Source organism: Hypanus sabinus, chromosome 6 (genome assembly GCF_030144855.1).
Source record: "Hypanus sabinus isolate sHypSab1 chromosome 6, sHypSab1.hap1, whole genome shotgun sequence".
NCBI classification, from domain to species: Eukaryota; Metazoa; Chordata; class Chondrichthyes; order Myliobatiformes; family Dasyatidae; genus Hypanus; species Hypanus sabinus.
In genome coordinates this window covers 74,006,782-74,019,378 of record NC_082711.1, presented here as the reverse complement: position 1 = coordinate 74,019,378, position 12,597 = coordinate 74,006,782, and positions in this window count along the sequence as shown.

Below are 12,597 nucleotides of genomic sequence, written 5' to 3'. Positions count from 1 at the left end.
TATGGACAGAATTATGGAATTTTGAAGGCAGAACTTCAGTGCCATGGAATATATGATTGACGAGGACTGAGACAATGACTTTCCCTGTGGCAGCCAACAAAGGGATGCCCTCTGTGGCGACCACAATCAGACTTCTTGTGTAATCTTCTTGCATTGGTCATGATTACAGCATGTCTGGAGATAACCAAGTATATCCTTCACCTCCCAAATATGGACAATAAGGTTATAATTTGTGATGGAAGCTCTTCACTGTCAAGTTTTAGAATTCTAGAACAGGAATACAGGAACATGCATAGTCTATACAACTCTTCAACTATTCCACTATTATTTAGATATGCAAAGCTCTATAGCTTAATAATATCTGTCCAATTCAGAACTGGCTCCCCAAACCCCTCTTTCAAAACCTACAAGATTATACTTAGAAATATATTTCTAGTACTAGTGGGTTATGTCTCTGAAAAATCTCAGTCATTCTCTGCCTCATCCCGACGATCACCATGTCACACACAATACCTTTGACTCTGTTAGCATCTCGACCATGTCTGCATGCTTTTACATAATAAGTTGCTGCCACATGTTTGGCCGATTAGATATTTGCATTAAAGAGCAGGTGTACAACTATACTTAATAAAGTAACCACTGAATATATGTTACTTGGTTTTGCTTTGTAGGAGGTGATTGCATTCAAGCCCTGCCACAGCTGTCAAGCATCCTTCTGTGATCCCAGTCTGGTTCAGAATTGCCACCTTGCATGTGAGATGGCTTGCTGGAGGTCATGCCTGAATGCCTTGTACTTTCTTTCATTGCCAACCATGAATGCCACTGATCTAGCTTTCAGCAATTTGCTGATCTCTTTCTTCATTCAGGACTTCTGGCTGGGAAGATTTTATGGGACACACTCATCCACAAGCGCCTTTATAAAGTCTGTCACAACCATAGTGTATTCATCCAAGTTCTCTGAAGGGGGTCAAGGAGTGGCAAATGGATTTCAATGCATGTAAGTGTGAGATGATGCATTTTGGGAAGTTAAACACATAGATATTGTGAATGATAGGGCAATAAGGAGTACAATAAGATAGAGGGAGTTAGGGGTACAGGTGCATAACTTCTTGAAAATGCCATTCTGCACCTAATAAAGTGGCCATTGAGTGTATATAACCCTGCTCAAATTGTTGTCTTTTAAACACGCTTGATGGTCTCCTTCCTCCTGCTTACAAGTCCCCAATACCAGCTGTCTACAGTTCTCCAGCATAAATTTCTCTCAGATTACAATTTCTCTCCTCTGGATTCAATTTCTCCTTTGAATTATGTCCACTCTCCCTGACAACAATTCTCCACACATCCATAATCTCTCTGTTGCCAGGTGTTGTCTTCGCCTCACCCTTCCTTAAGTTCCCAAATATGATCTCACACCAGTCTTCAACCTATGGCCACAATGTATCATCCAGACCAGGATATTCATAATCTTAATCATAAAAGCCTGCTTACTATATTGCCCTCTCTTCTTTTCAGCCGCTTTGCTCAGTGATCCATGCTCCAAAGGTCTCTCAGGTGATAGGCATCTTCCTTTTAAGGATACCTGGATAAAAGTTTTAAAATACTTACAGCGGGTATTTTCTGCAGGTTATGCAGAAAATATCAGCCTGCCGTTTTCCCACCTGTAGTTTCTCCCCATTTCACTCTTCAGCACTGTGAAATTTCCCATGAAGCCACTCATAACTGTCTAATATACTGAAACTCCCTGTACACTAGGAGAAACAAAGAAAAAGAATCCTGCAAGCAATGTTCGCAAAAGTAAATCCTTTTTCTTCATTTCTCAGTGTTCCAGAGACAAGTTGCTTCTATACTTGTATGATGAATGATACTGTAGTCAAGAATTTCCAACCCATTATCTCTCTTATACACTTTCTAAAGATACTTCAAATAATTAACATTTTAAACTGTCAATCATAAACACAAGAAATTCTGCACTTGCTGGAAATTCAAAGAAACACAGACAAAAGCAGTCGATGGTACGTTATTCATAGAGCAATTGGCAGAGCCAGACAGCATCCTTAATATTTTTGTTAAGGCAGTGCTATCTAAAACTTTCCTCATCAAAACCTTATTCCAACCTGAACCAGCAATTAGGCACCTCAGTTTATTGTTAGAGAGATGAAAGTATAAAAGGAACCATTATTGTTCAAGCAACAATATCACACATCTTGCTCTTGATATATTTCTGGTCAACTATGTTATAATTTCAATACAATTTTCTCAAAATTACGAATATACAAAAAGACACATTCTTGTATATACACTGGATTCCAGTTCACTGGGCCATCAGTTAATTGGGGCAGCCATTTATTTGGGGCAACACTCTAGGAACAAAAACTAATCAAGAAAATTGCTGAGGTTCCTTTTGTTTATTTGGGACATTATGTCATATAGCTGGGTCAGAAGACTGTTGCTGAACAGATGCTAACTAGTGTCATTCATGCATATTTGTGTGGCAGTTAGATGCTACACTGTGCTTAGAGTGAATAGTTTTTTTAAATAGCGGCGGATGAGTGTGTTTACGTTCAAAAAGCAGCAGTTTTTGCCACTGATATTTGGTGAGAAATAAGCAGTAAGATAATTCCAAACTGTTTTGCTCACTGTGCTTTCAACCATTCTAGCTTGGAGATGCTAGAAATAGAAAGTGAGTGAAAATGAAACAATTTCTCTACTTCAGGTTACGAACTATGAAGAATTTCGAGGTACACAGAGATCCTGCTTAACACAGAGGGCGTGTTCCTTGGAGGTGGAGCTCTATGCAAATCAGCACTATGCGGGGTCAATATTACTTTATGTAAAAGGACATGTGTTCATGATTTTTAAAAAATCAAACTCAAGGTAAGGTATATGGTATTTTTTGTATAGACAGTAATTTGTGGAGTTACAAACACGCAAATGGGCCTAACCTGTACATCAGTGGAGCAGCAACACATGGCAGAGCAGCGGTGGAGGGAAGCGGGTGGTGGATATGTCCTGGAGAAGGGACCAGGCCATGGGTCCTCCTCTGACTTTGGCTTCTTCTTGAAGTAAGCGTCGAGATTTGACTGCCTTTTCTTAAGTTTCCTATCATGAAGCAGTTCTCGGTAGCAGAAAATCATGTGGAGAACACTTCCCTTCACCTTATTGCTTCACTCCCTGTCAGGGTCATTATCGCTGAACTGGTCCATGATTTGTGCAATCGTGGTGATGCCAGTGCTGAGGAATTTTGTGGTGAGGTTTCTTGCTAGTGTTTCCGCTTCTCCATCCGTGTCCTCAGATCCACCCAGGGTGCGTTACTCTGCCAATCCTCCAAGCTCTTTGTTATTAAGGCTCTCACCATGAGAATGCAGTAACTCTTCAACATTGCCATTGTTAACATCCTCTAATCCTGTTTCATTGGCCAGTTCAATGATGTTTTGGATGTCTGGTTCCACCTGAAATCCTAGGATGTCATTGCATGCTTCTGGCCTTAGATTCTTCCACACTCCATTCATGTATTTTGAAGTTACTTTATTCCAGGCTGCTTTGATATGGTGTTTCAGAGTGATGCACAGTCATAGGCTTTAACTTTTCATCATCTTTAGCATTGCCTCCTAGCAAGAGAATTAACCAGTCTTTTGCAGCCTTGAATCCAGATGCATGTTTCCCTTCTCAGGAGATGAAATTATGAGAAGACATTCTTCATTCTTTACCAAAATAGGCCCTTTTCATCCACATTGAAGACAAGCTCAGCAGCGTAATTGTCCTTATTGATGTGGCCTTCAGTGTTACAGGAAAATCCTGGGCTGCCTTGCTGTCTGCACTCATACACTGTCTGTACACTATGGTGGTTACTCTGCTGTCTAAATCTATCAAACCGACCTCTGCTGGCTGTGAATGTTACCGACGTATCTTCTGGAATATGATTTATGATGCTTCTTGCCTTGTCCATTATTATCAGCTGGCTTAGAGGGCATGTTTTTTTGTGTTTGGTCACAACACCAACAAAATTTAGTCTTTTTTCCATTTTACAAGTAAATGGCTCCTTGAATGAGACACCTTCATTGATGATAACTTTGAGGTCGTCATTGCAGAAGCTTTTATCTTGTCTGCATTTTTTAATAATTGTTCTGATCGTCGATGGAGCCAATTTCAAAGAGGTGCCAACGTCAACATCACCAGCTTCAAACACTGTATCACTTGCAGTTTCACATCCATGCTAGACATCTTACATGTACTACCCTCACTGGAAGTTGCAGGGGGTTTTGCAGACAACATGGGTGCAAAAATGGAACAAATTGGTGAGGGAGCAAGAGCGTTCACACACATGGGGGAGGCAGTGTGAACTAATATGTGATTGGCTGTGAGTGACTCACAGTGTATGTAGAGCAGTCTCACTGGCTGATTGAATGTTCACTGTAATGATGGGCACTCTTGAGAAGCTTTAAGTGTTGTTTAGAATGTAAATCTGTGATTTTAAAAAATTTCAATAAAGAATTGAATAACCGTGTTGTAACAAATCAGCACTACGTGGGTAGCAATACGTAGGGACTGAGTGTAGCATCTTGAATGTTGTAATGAAAATGAAAATTTGGAGGATGCAAATGTCAGTAGTTGTGGTGAACTACATATACCTGTCTGGACATGCCCCCTCTGCTGACTGCTCTGGTGCCTCCTCCCACAGACCCTGTATAAAGGCGATTGGAGGCACTGCTCCCCCCTCAGTCTCTGAGATGCTGTGCTCTGTTTTGCTGCTAATAACAGACTATCGTTCGCCTCCTGTCTCTGAGAGTTATTGTTGCTGCATCAATTTTATTAGCAGCAATTTTAAAACATGGAGAGCATTTTATGACCGGACAGATTGGATATTGACCCTCAATCTCCAGAAGCCGGCATCACTTTTGAACTCTGGCTTGCATGCTTCGAATCGTACCTGGAGGAGATTCGAGTGACCGAGCCTGCCACAATGCACAGAGTTCTCCTCTTCAGGGTCAGTCCACAGGTCTACTCCAGGGACCTGCCGACCTACCAAGGGGCACTGGACGCCCTCAAAAAACAATACCTGCAGCCGGTGAACACCGTCTATGCAAAACATCGCTTAGCGACACAGCGGCAGCGGGCCGGAGAGTCGAGTGCTTGGTTTGTCCGGGCCCTGCAGACACTTGTGCGGGCCTGCGACTGCAGGGGACTGATGGCGGAACAGCATGCGGAGCTGCTAGTAAGAGACGCCTTCGCTACAAGGATCAGGTCAGTGTATGTGCATCAGCGGCTGCTGGAACACTTCGATCTTACCTTACATTCGGCAATTGAGCTAGCCGATACGCTGGAGGCTGCGCTGCACGATGCTGACGCTGTCCAGGCATGCGATCTCCCGCCAGCCCCATGGACGCTGCAGACCCTGCAACCCGCCGGCGAATCACCTCAGCTGCTGCCAGTCGCGAGTCCGTGAAGTCCCCACACACCGCCGGTGAGTCGATCACAGCTGCTGCCAGTCGCAAGTCCGTGCAGTGTTACTTCTGTGGACTCAAAAAGCACCTCCGAAAACGCTGCCCTGCCCGAGAAGCTACCTGCTCCAGCTGCGGGAAGAAGGGCCACTTCGCCAAGGTCTCTAAGTCCAAACCACGAGCGGGGTCAAGCAGCGCCGCGTGCAAGGCATGGGGGTGGCCATCTTTGTCGGCACCACCTCACCCCGCCTCCGACCCACGTGTGCTTACCGGGCACCAAGATGGCGATTCAACTCTGGCCTCCGTAACCCTCGACCAAAGCGCTCCACACCAGCTTGCAAGGTCAATGATGGACATCCTGATGGAGGGGCACAGGACTAGCTGCCTGTTTGACACGGGCAGCACTGCGAGTTTTATTCACCCGGACACAGTGCAACACTGCGGACTCGTGACACAGCCGGTAAGCCAGAGGGTCACCTTGGCTTCTGGGTCGCATTCCACAGACATCCAGGTGGGTTGTGTAGCAACATTGGTGGTGCAGGGCACAGAATATTGGGACTTCGCGTTACTGGTCATGCCTCAACTGTGCGCCTCTGTGCTATTGGGGCTGGACTTCCAGAGCCACCTGAAAAGTGTGACAATGGAGTATGATGGGCCCCTCCCACCAATCACTGTCAGAAGTCCTCAGTTCTGTGGGACTTCGTCACATACCCCGCTACTGACCACACACACACACCAACCCGCACATCCCACCCAACATCATGCCAACAGCCGCGCTACTGACACCACTTGCAGCCTCTCCACCCTCAAGATCCCTCCCCCACCGCTGTTCGCCAACCTGACCCCTGACTGTAAACCTGTGGCAACTAAAAGCAGGAGGTACACCGCGGGGGACAGGGCCTTCATTCAGTCAGAGGTGCAGCGGCTGCTCAGGGAGGGGATCATTGAGACAAGCACAAGTCCTTGGAGAGCCCAGGTGGTTGTTGTTCAGACCAGGCGGAAAAACAGGATGGTGGTGGACTATAGCCAGACCATCAATAGGTTCACGCAGCTTGACGCGTACCCCCTACCCCGCATCGCGGATATGGTCAATCAGATAGCTCAGTACAAGGTGTACTTGACAATAGATCTGAAATCCGCTTATCACCAGCTCTCCATCTGCCCAGAGGACCGCCCCTACACTGCCTTCAAGGCGGGCGGCAGGTTCTATCGCTTCCTGCGCGTCCCCTTCGGTGTCACGAATGGTGTCTTTGTCTTCCAGAGGGAAATGGACCGGATGGTGGACCAGTGCCAACTGAAGGCCACGTTCCCATATCTGGATAACATCACCATCTGTGGTCACGACCAGCAGGATCACGACACCAACCTCCAATGGCTTTTCCAAGCGGCCAAAGCTCTTAACCTCACCTATAACAGGGACTAGTGTGTGTTCGGAACCACCCGACTTGCTATCGTTGGGTATGTCATGGAGAATGGAGTCATTGGCCCTGACCCCGACCGTATGCGCCCACTGTTGGAACTCGCTCTTCCCACCACCCTGAGAGCCCTTAAACGGTGCCTGGGCTTCTTTTCCTATTACGCCCAATGGGTCCCTCACTACGCAGACAAGGCCCATCCCCTGGTCAAGTCCACTGCATTTCCCCTCTCAGCCGACGCTTGCGCGGCCTTCAGCCGCATTAAAGGGGACATTGCCAAAGCAACAATGCATGCGGTGGACGAGACCATTCCCTTCCAAGTAGAGAGTGACGCCTCTGATTTTGCACTGGCTGCTACCCTCAATCAGGCAGGCAGGCCAGTAGCATTCTTTTCTCGTACCCTTCAAGGCTCTGAAATTCAGCACTCCACGTTGCAGAAAGAAGCCCAGGCCATAGTGGAAGCTCACCGGCAAAAGGTTCACTTTGCTGACCGAACAGCGCTCAGTTGCGTTCATGTTCAGCAACCAACAGCGGGGCAAAATCAAAAATGATAATATTTTGAGGTGGAGAATAGAACTCTCCACCTACAACTATGATACCCTGTACCGCCTTGGAAGGCTCAATAAGCCCCCTGATGCCCTATCACGGGGAGCTCGACCTGCTATAAGCCCTCCATGCAGATCTTTGCCACCCGGGGGTCACCTGACTTTACCATTTCATGAAAGTCCGGAACCTGCCTTACTCCCTTGAGGAAATTAGGACGATGACCAGGGACTGTCAAGTCTGTGCTGAGTGCAAACCGCACTTCTACCTTCCTGAAAAGGCGCAACTTATCAAGGCCACCCGCCCCTTTGAGTGACTGAGTGTCAACTTTAAGGACCCCCTTCCCTCCACCGACCGCAATGTCTACTTTCTCAACATAATCGACGAGTACCCGTGGTTCCCCTTTGCCATCCCCTGCCCCGATACCACTGCCACGTCCGTCATAAAAGCCCTGCACCAGCTCTTCACTCTGTTCAGATATCCCTGCTATATCCACAGTGATAGAGGGTCTTCGTTTATGAGTGACGAGCTGTGCCAGTACCTGCTGGCTAGGGGTAATGTTACTAGTAGGACCATGAGCTATAATCCCCAGGGGAATGGACAGGTAGAGAGGGAGAATGCCACTGTGTGGAAGGCCACACTCTTAGCCCTTAGGTCAAAGGGTTTGCTAGTCTCTTGCTGGCAGAAGGTCCTCCCCGAGGCACTCCACTCCATCTGCTCCCTGTTATGCACGTCCACCAATGCCACCCCTCATGAGCGACTCTTTTCTTTTCCCAGGAAGTCTGCCACTGGGACCACCCTACCGGCTTGGCTGACGTCCCCAGGGCCAGTGCTGCTCCGGAAACATGCGAGGAGCAATAAATACTCCCCAATGGTAGAGAGGGTTCACCTACTACATGCGAAACCCCAGTATGCCTACGTGGTCTTACCTAATGGGCGGGAGGACACGGTCTCCGTCCGCGACCTGTCACCCGCAGGAGCACCAGACCCCTACCCCGAACACTCCATGGTGACTATGAATCCTGTACCCACCGATGTATATACCCACGAGACACCGCACACGCCAAGCCCTACATAGACTCCTCATGACACTCCCATACCACGTGCCTTGCATACACATGAGGGATTACTGATGCCTAATGGGCCGACACCTCAAGTCAGGCCGGAGCCAGCACAACCACCATCACCGGTGCAATCACCACCGGCACTGGTGCAATCACCACTGGTGCTACGTAGATTGCAGCGACAGACTCGACCACCTGATAGCTTAACCTGTAAATATACTTGTAAGAAACTTTGCCCTGAGGGGACTGTCTTTTAAAACAAAGGGGGGGTGAATGTGGTAAACTATGTATACCTGTCTGGACACGCCCCTCTGCTGACTGCTCTGGTGGCTCCTCCCATAGACCCCTGTATAAAGGCGATTGGAGGCACTGCTCCCCCTTCAGTCTCTGAGATGCTATGCTCCATTTTGCTGCTAATAAAAGCCTATTGTTTGCCTCCCGTCTCCAAGAGTTATTGATGGTGCATCAGTAGTGGTACATTATCTACACTAGATGTCTGGATGAACTTGTTCATTGTGTACATTGGATGAATTCCGCCATTGATAACTATCAGGAACTACTACACAGTTTTGTAGTACAGTAGTACTATTGGTAGTATTCTAATTTGTTTTGTATTTTGTTTAAATACATATTGTTCTACTCAGTTAAATAGTTATTTGTATTTTTTCTATCTATTTGTATTTTTGATACATTTTTAACTATTTTCATGAAATTTTGACTAGTTGGACAGCCACTTAATTGGGCCAAAATATGCTGGTCCTGGTGGTTCCCCATTAACCACAATCCACTGTATTTATACTTATTATACTTTCTAAATTCAATTAGCTGCCAAAAACATAATTAGTAAAAGGTTATTTTTAATCTTATAATGTGATTTTCAGTCATTTAAAATCAGTTACATGTGATGATCTGACACCTTCCATATTAAAAAAGGTCCATGCACTTGTAGTAAGAGACCATTTATAGTGGTACTATTGAAAATGCATCATGTTAATATTAATCATAGCAAAGGATTCTTTTGTAAGCACAAACCGTCTTTAAAATTATGTTCTAAGAAGCTGTTTGTTTGCTCTGGCTCATGGCAGGTTTTGTGTTTTTGAGGATAAGCAGGGAAATTTGATTAGAATCACAAGACAACTCTTTTCAAAACTAGACTCAAAAGAAGTCCAAACTGGGGCAAATGATTACATCCAAAGCGAAAGTTATGGGCTGAGTCTTTATTTCTCCAGGAAACCACAAATCATCACAAATAATCAGTGAAAAAGCATGAGGTATCCTGTAGTTGAAGACTAATTGCTAAAATGCATTACTAATTAAATCTATTAACAAGAACACAAATGTAGTTATCAGATCATCAGTACTGTAAGAAAATATTGTGTTGAGGGTTTATGGGATGAAGAGGGAGCAGTAATAAATCCTTAATCATAATAAATTTGGCTGCTTTGATGGATCAATTGATCTTTTCTTGACTGCTAATTTAATATGTTACTATTTCCAGTCAGAGTAGATAAATATTTCCACTTGGTGTTTTGTGATATGGGCTAAGTTACTCTAGAGTGCACAAAGAAACAGAATGTAAACAAAGGTGATCTAGAACTTGGGAAGACGGTAATAGAAGTTGACAACACTAATTTGAAACAAATTCATTCTTGCAGTTGCAGCCAAACCAAGATATTGTCCATCACCCCAAGGCAAGTGATTTAGTTTTTTGGCAGAGCACTGAACTGAAAATAACCTCAAATCTTAAATTAAAAGAGCCATTAAATACCTCTAGAAGCTGGTTTTCCAAGCAATCAAAAGAACAGATTTAAAATACTGACAATTCACAATCTAAAACAAGAGAAAATCTGCAGATGTTGGAAATCTGAGCCCCACACACAAAATGCTGGAGGAACTCAGCAGGCCAAGCAGCATCTATGGAGAAAAGTACAGTTGACATTTTGAACTGAAACCCTTTGGCAAGACTGGAGAAAAAAAGACAAGAAGTAGATTTAAAAGGTGGGGGAGGGGAGGGAGAACCACCAGGTGATAGGTGAAACGGGGAGAGGGAGGGGTGAAGTAAAGAGCTGGGAAGCTGATTGATGAGGTGAGGTGACGGAGGGAAAAGGGAATGGAAAATAGGGAGGGGGGAGTTGAGGGGCATTACCCAAAGTTCAAGAAATCAATGTTCATGCCATCAGATTGGAGGCTAACGGAATATAAACTGTTGTTCCTCCAACCTAAATGTGACCTCATCACGACAGTGGTGGAGGCCATGGATGGACCATATCGGAATGGGAATGGGAACTACAATTAAAATAGGTGGCCACTGATAGATCTTGCTTGCTCTGGCAGACAGTGTAGATGCTCAGCGAAGCTGTCTCCCAATTTACGTTGAGTCTCACCAATGTACAGGAGGGCACACCAGGAGCATTGAACACAGTAAATGACCCCAACAGACTCACAGGTGAAGTGTCACCTCACCTAGAAGGACTGTTTAGGACCCTGGACGATAGTGACGGAGGAGGTGTAGGGGCAGTTGTAGCACTTGTTCACTTGCAAGGATAAGTGCCAGGAAGGAGATCAGTAGGGAGAGACAAATGGACAAGGGAGCGCGACTCACTACGATTCACCACCTAAGATATTATTAGATCAAATTGTGATCCACTGCATGAGAGAATTGTTTTCATACATGAATCAACAAACATTCAGCTGGAGAACCCAGCAGGTCAAGCAGGATCTGTGGGGTGGGGTGGGGGATAAAAGGAGGCAGACTAAAGACGGAAGATGATGAAAATGGGGGGATAGTGAGGAGGGCGAAGGTGGAAACAGCTGCTGGAGGATAATTAGTGGAAATGGAAAATGCTGCCACACCTGGAATTGATCATTTAGGAAGGTGATAATGGGAACTATTGGGGAAGATGTAATAGGCAGAAGGAACCAAAAGCTGGGGGATCGTGGTGGATATCTATAGTAGGTAAATAGACCAGAAGGATAAGGAGAAGGAAACTGGTGAAGGGGTGCTGGAGTGGTTGAATGGGGAGAGCAGGTTAAAAAGTGTGGGACCAAGAGGAGATTCAATGAGTACGTGGAGAGATAGAATGTGATTAGGAGGTGTTGGTATGACTTTGTGCATTGAAAACCCTGGGTCTTTGAGAAATTTTGAAGAGGTAACCAAAGATGCAGATGAAGGTTGGGCAGTTTCTATTGCCTATTTGGATTTTAGCAAGGTCTTCAATAAGATCCTAGGAAGTTTCTACAGAATCCAAAAAGAGTTAATTAAGTGAATTCAAAATGGCCTTTGAGTGAGGAAGCAGAGGAGTTTGTTTCTTTTGAAGATGGACAGTGTCTAGTGGTGTGAAGCAGGAGTTAGTGTTGGGACTTTTGTTATTTGTTTTTTAGATAAATGATTTGGAAGCAAGTATATAAGGTTTGATCAGTAAGCTTGCAGATGACATGAAATTATTGCTGATTATAGTGGGAAACTTCACCAGTTCAAAATTCAGATTAAATTTATTATCAAAATAATCATACGTCACCATGCCACCTGAGATTCAGTTTCTTCCTGGCATTCACAGCAGGTACAAGGAAATACAATAGAATCAGTGAAAAACCACACACAAAGACTAACAAGCGACAAATATGTGAAAGACAAACTGCAAATACAATAAATAATTCTGATAACATGAGTTGTAAAGTCGTTGAAATTTGTGGAATCAGTTTTGCATTGAGATGAGTGAAGTTATCCGCTTTGGTTCAGGAGCCTGATGGTTGAAGAGTTGAACTATTACTGAACCTAATAGTGTGGGACCTAAAGCTCCTGTACTTCTTTCCTGTTGTCAGCAGTGGGAAGAGAGCTTGGCCTACTTTTTCCTGTGATGGTCTAGGCTGAATCAACCGCTTTTAGCAGGTTTTTCCTTTCCTGGGCATTGATGTTTCCATACCAGGCCGATATAGCCAGTCAGGATACTCTCTACTGCGATAACACCAGTCAAGATATTTTCCACTGTGATAAAGCCAGTCAGGGTACTTCTATAGAAGTTTGTCAAAGATTTTGATGACATGACAAATCTTTGCAAACCTCTAAGGAAGTAGAGATGCTGCTATGCCTTCTTTGTAATAGCACTTACGTGCTAGTCCTAGAACAGATCCAAGAAA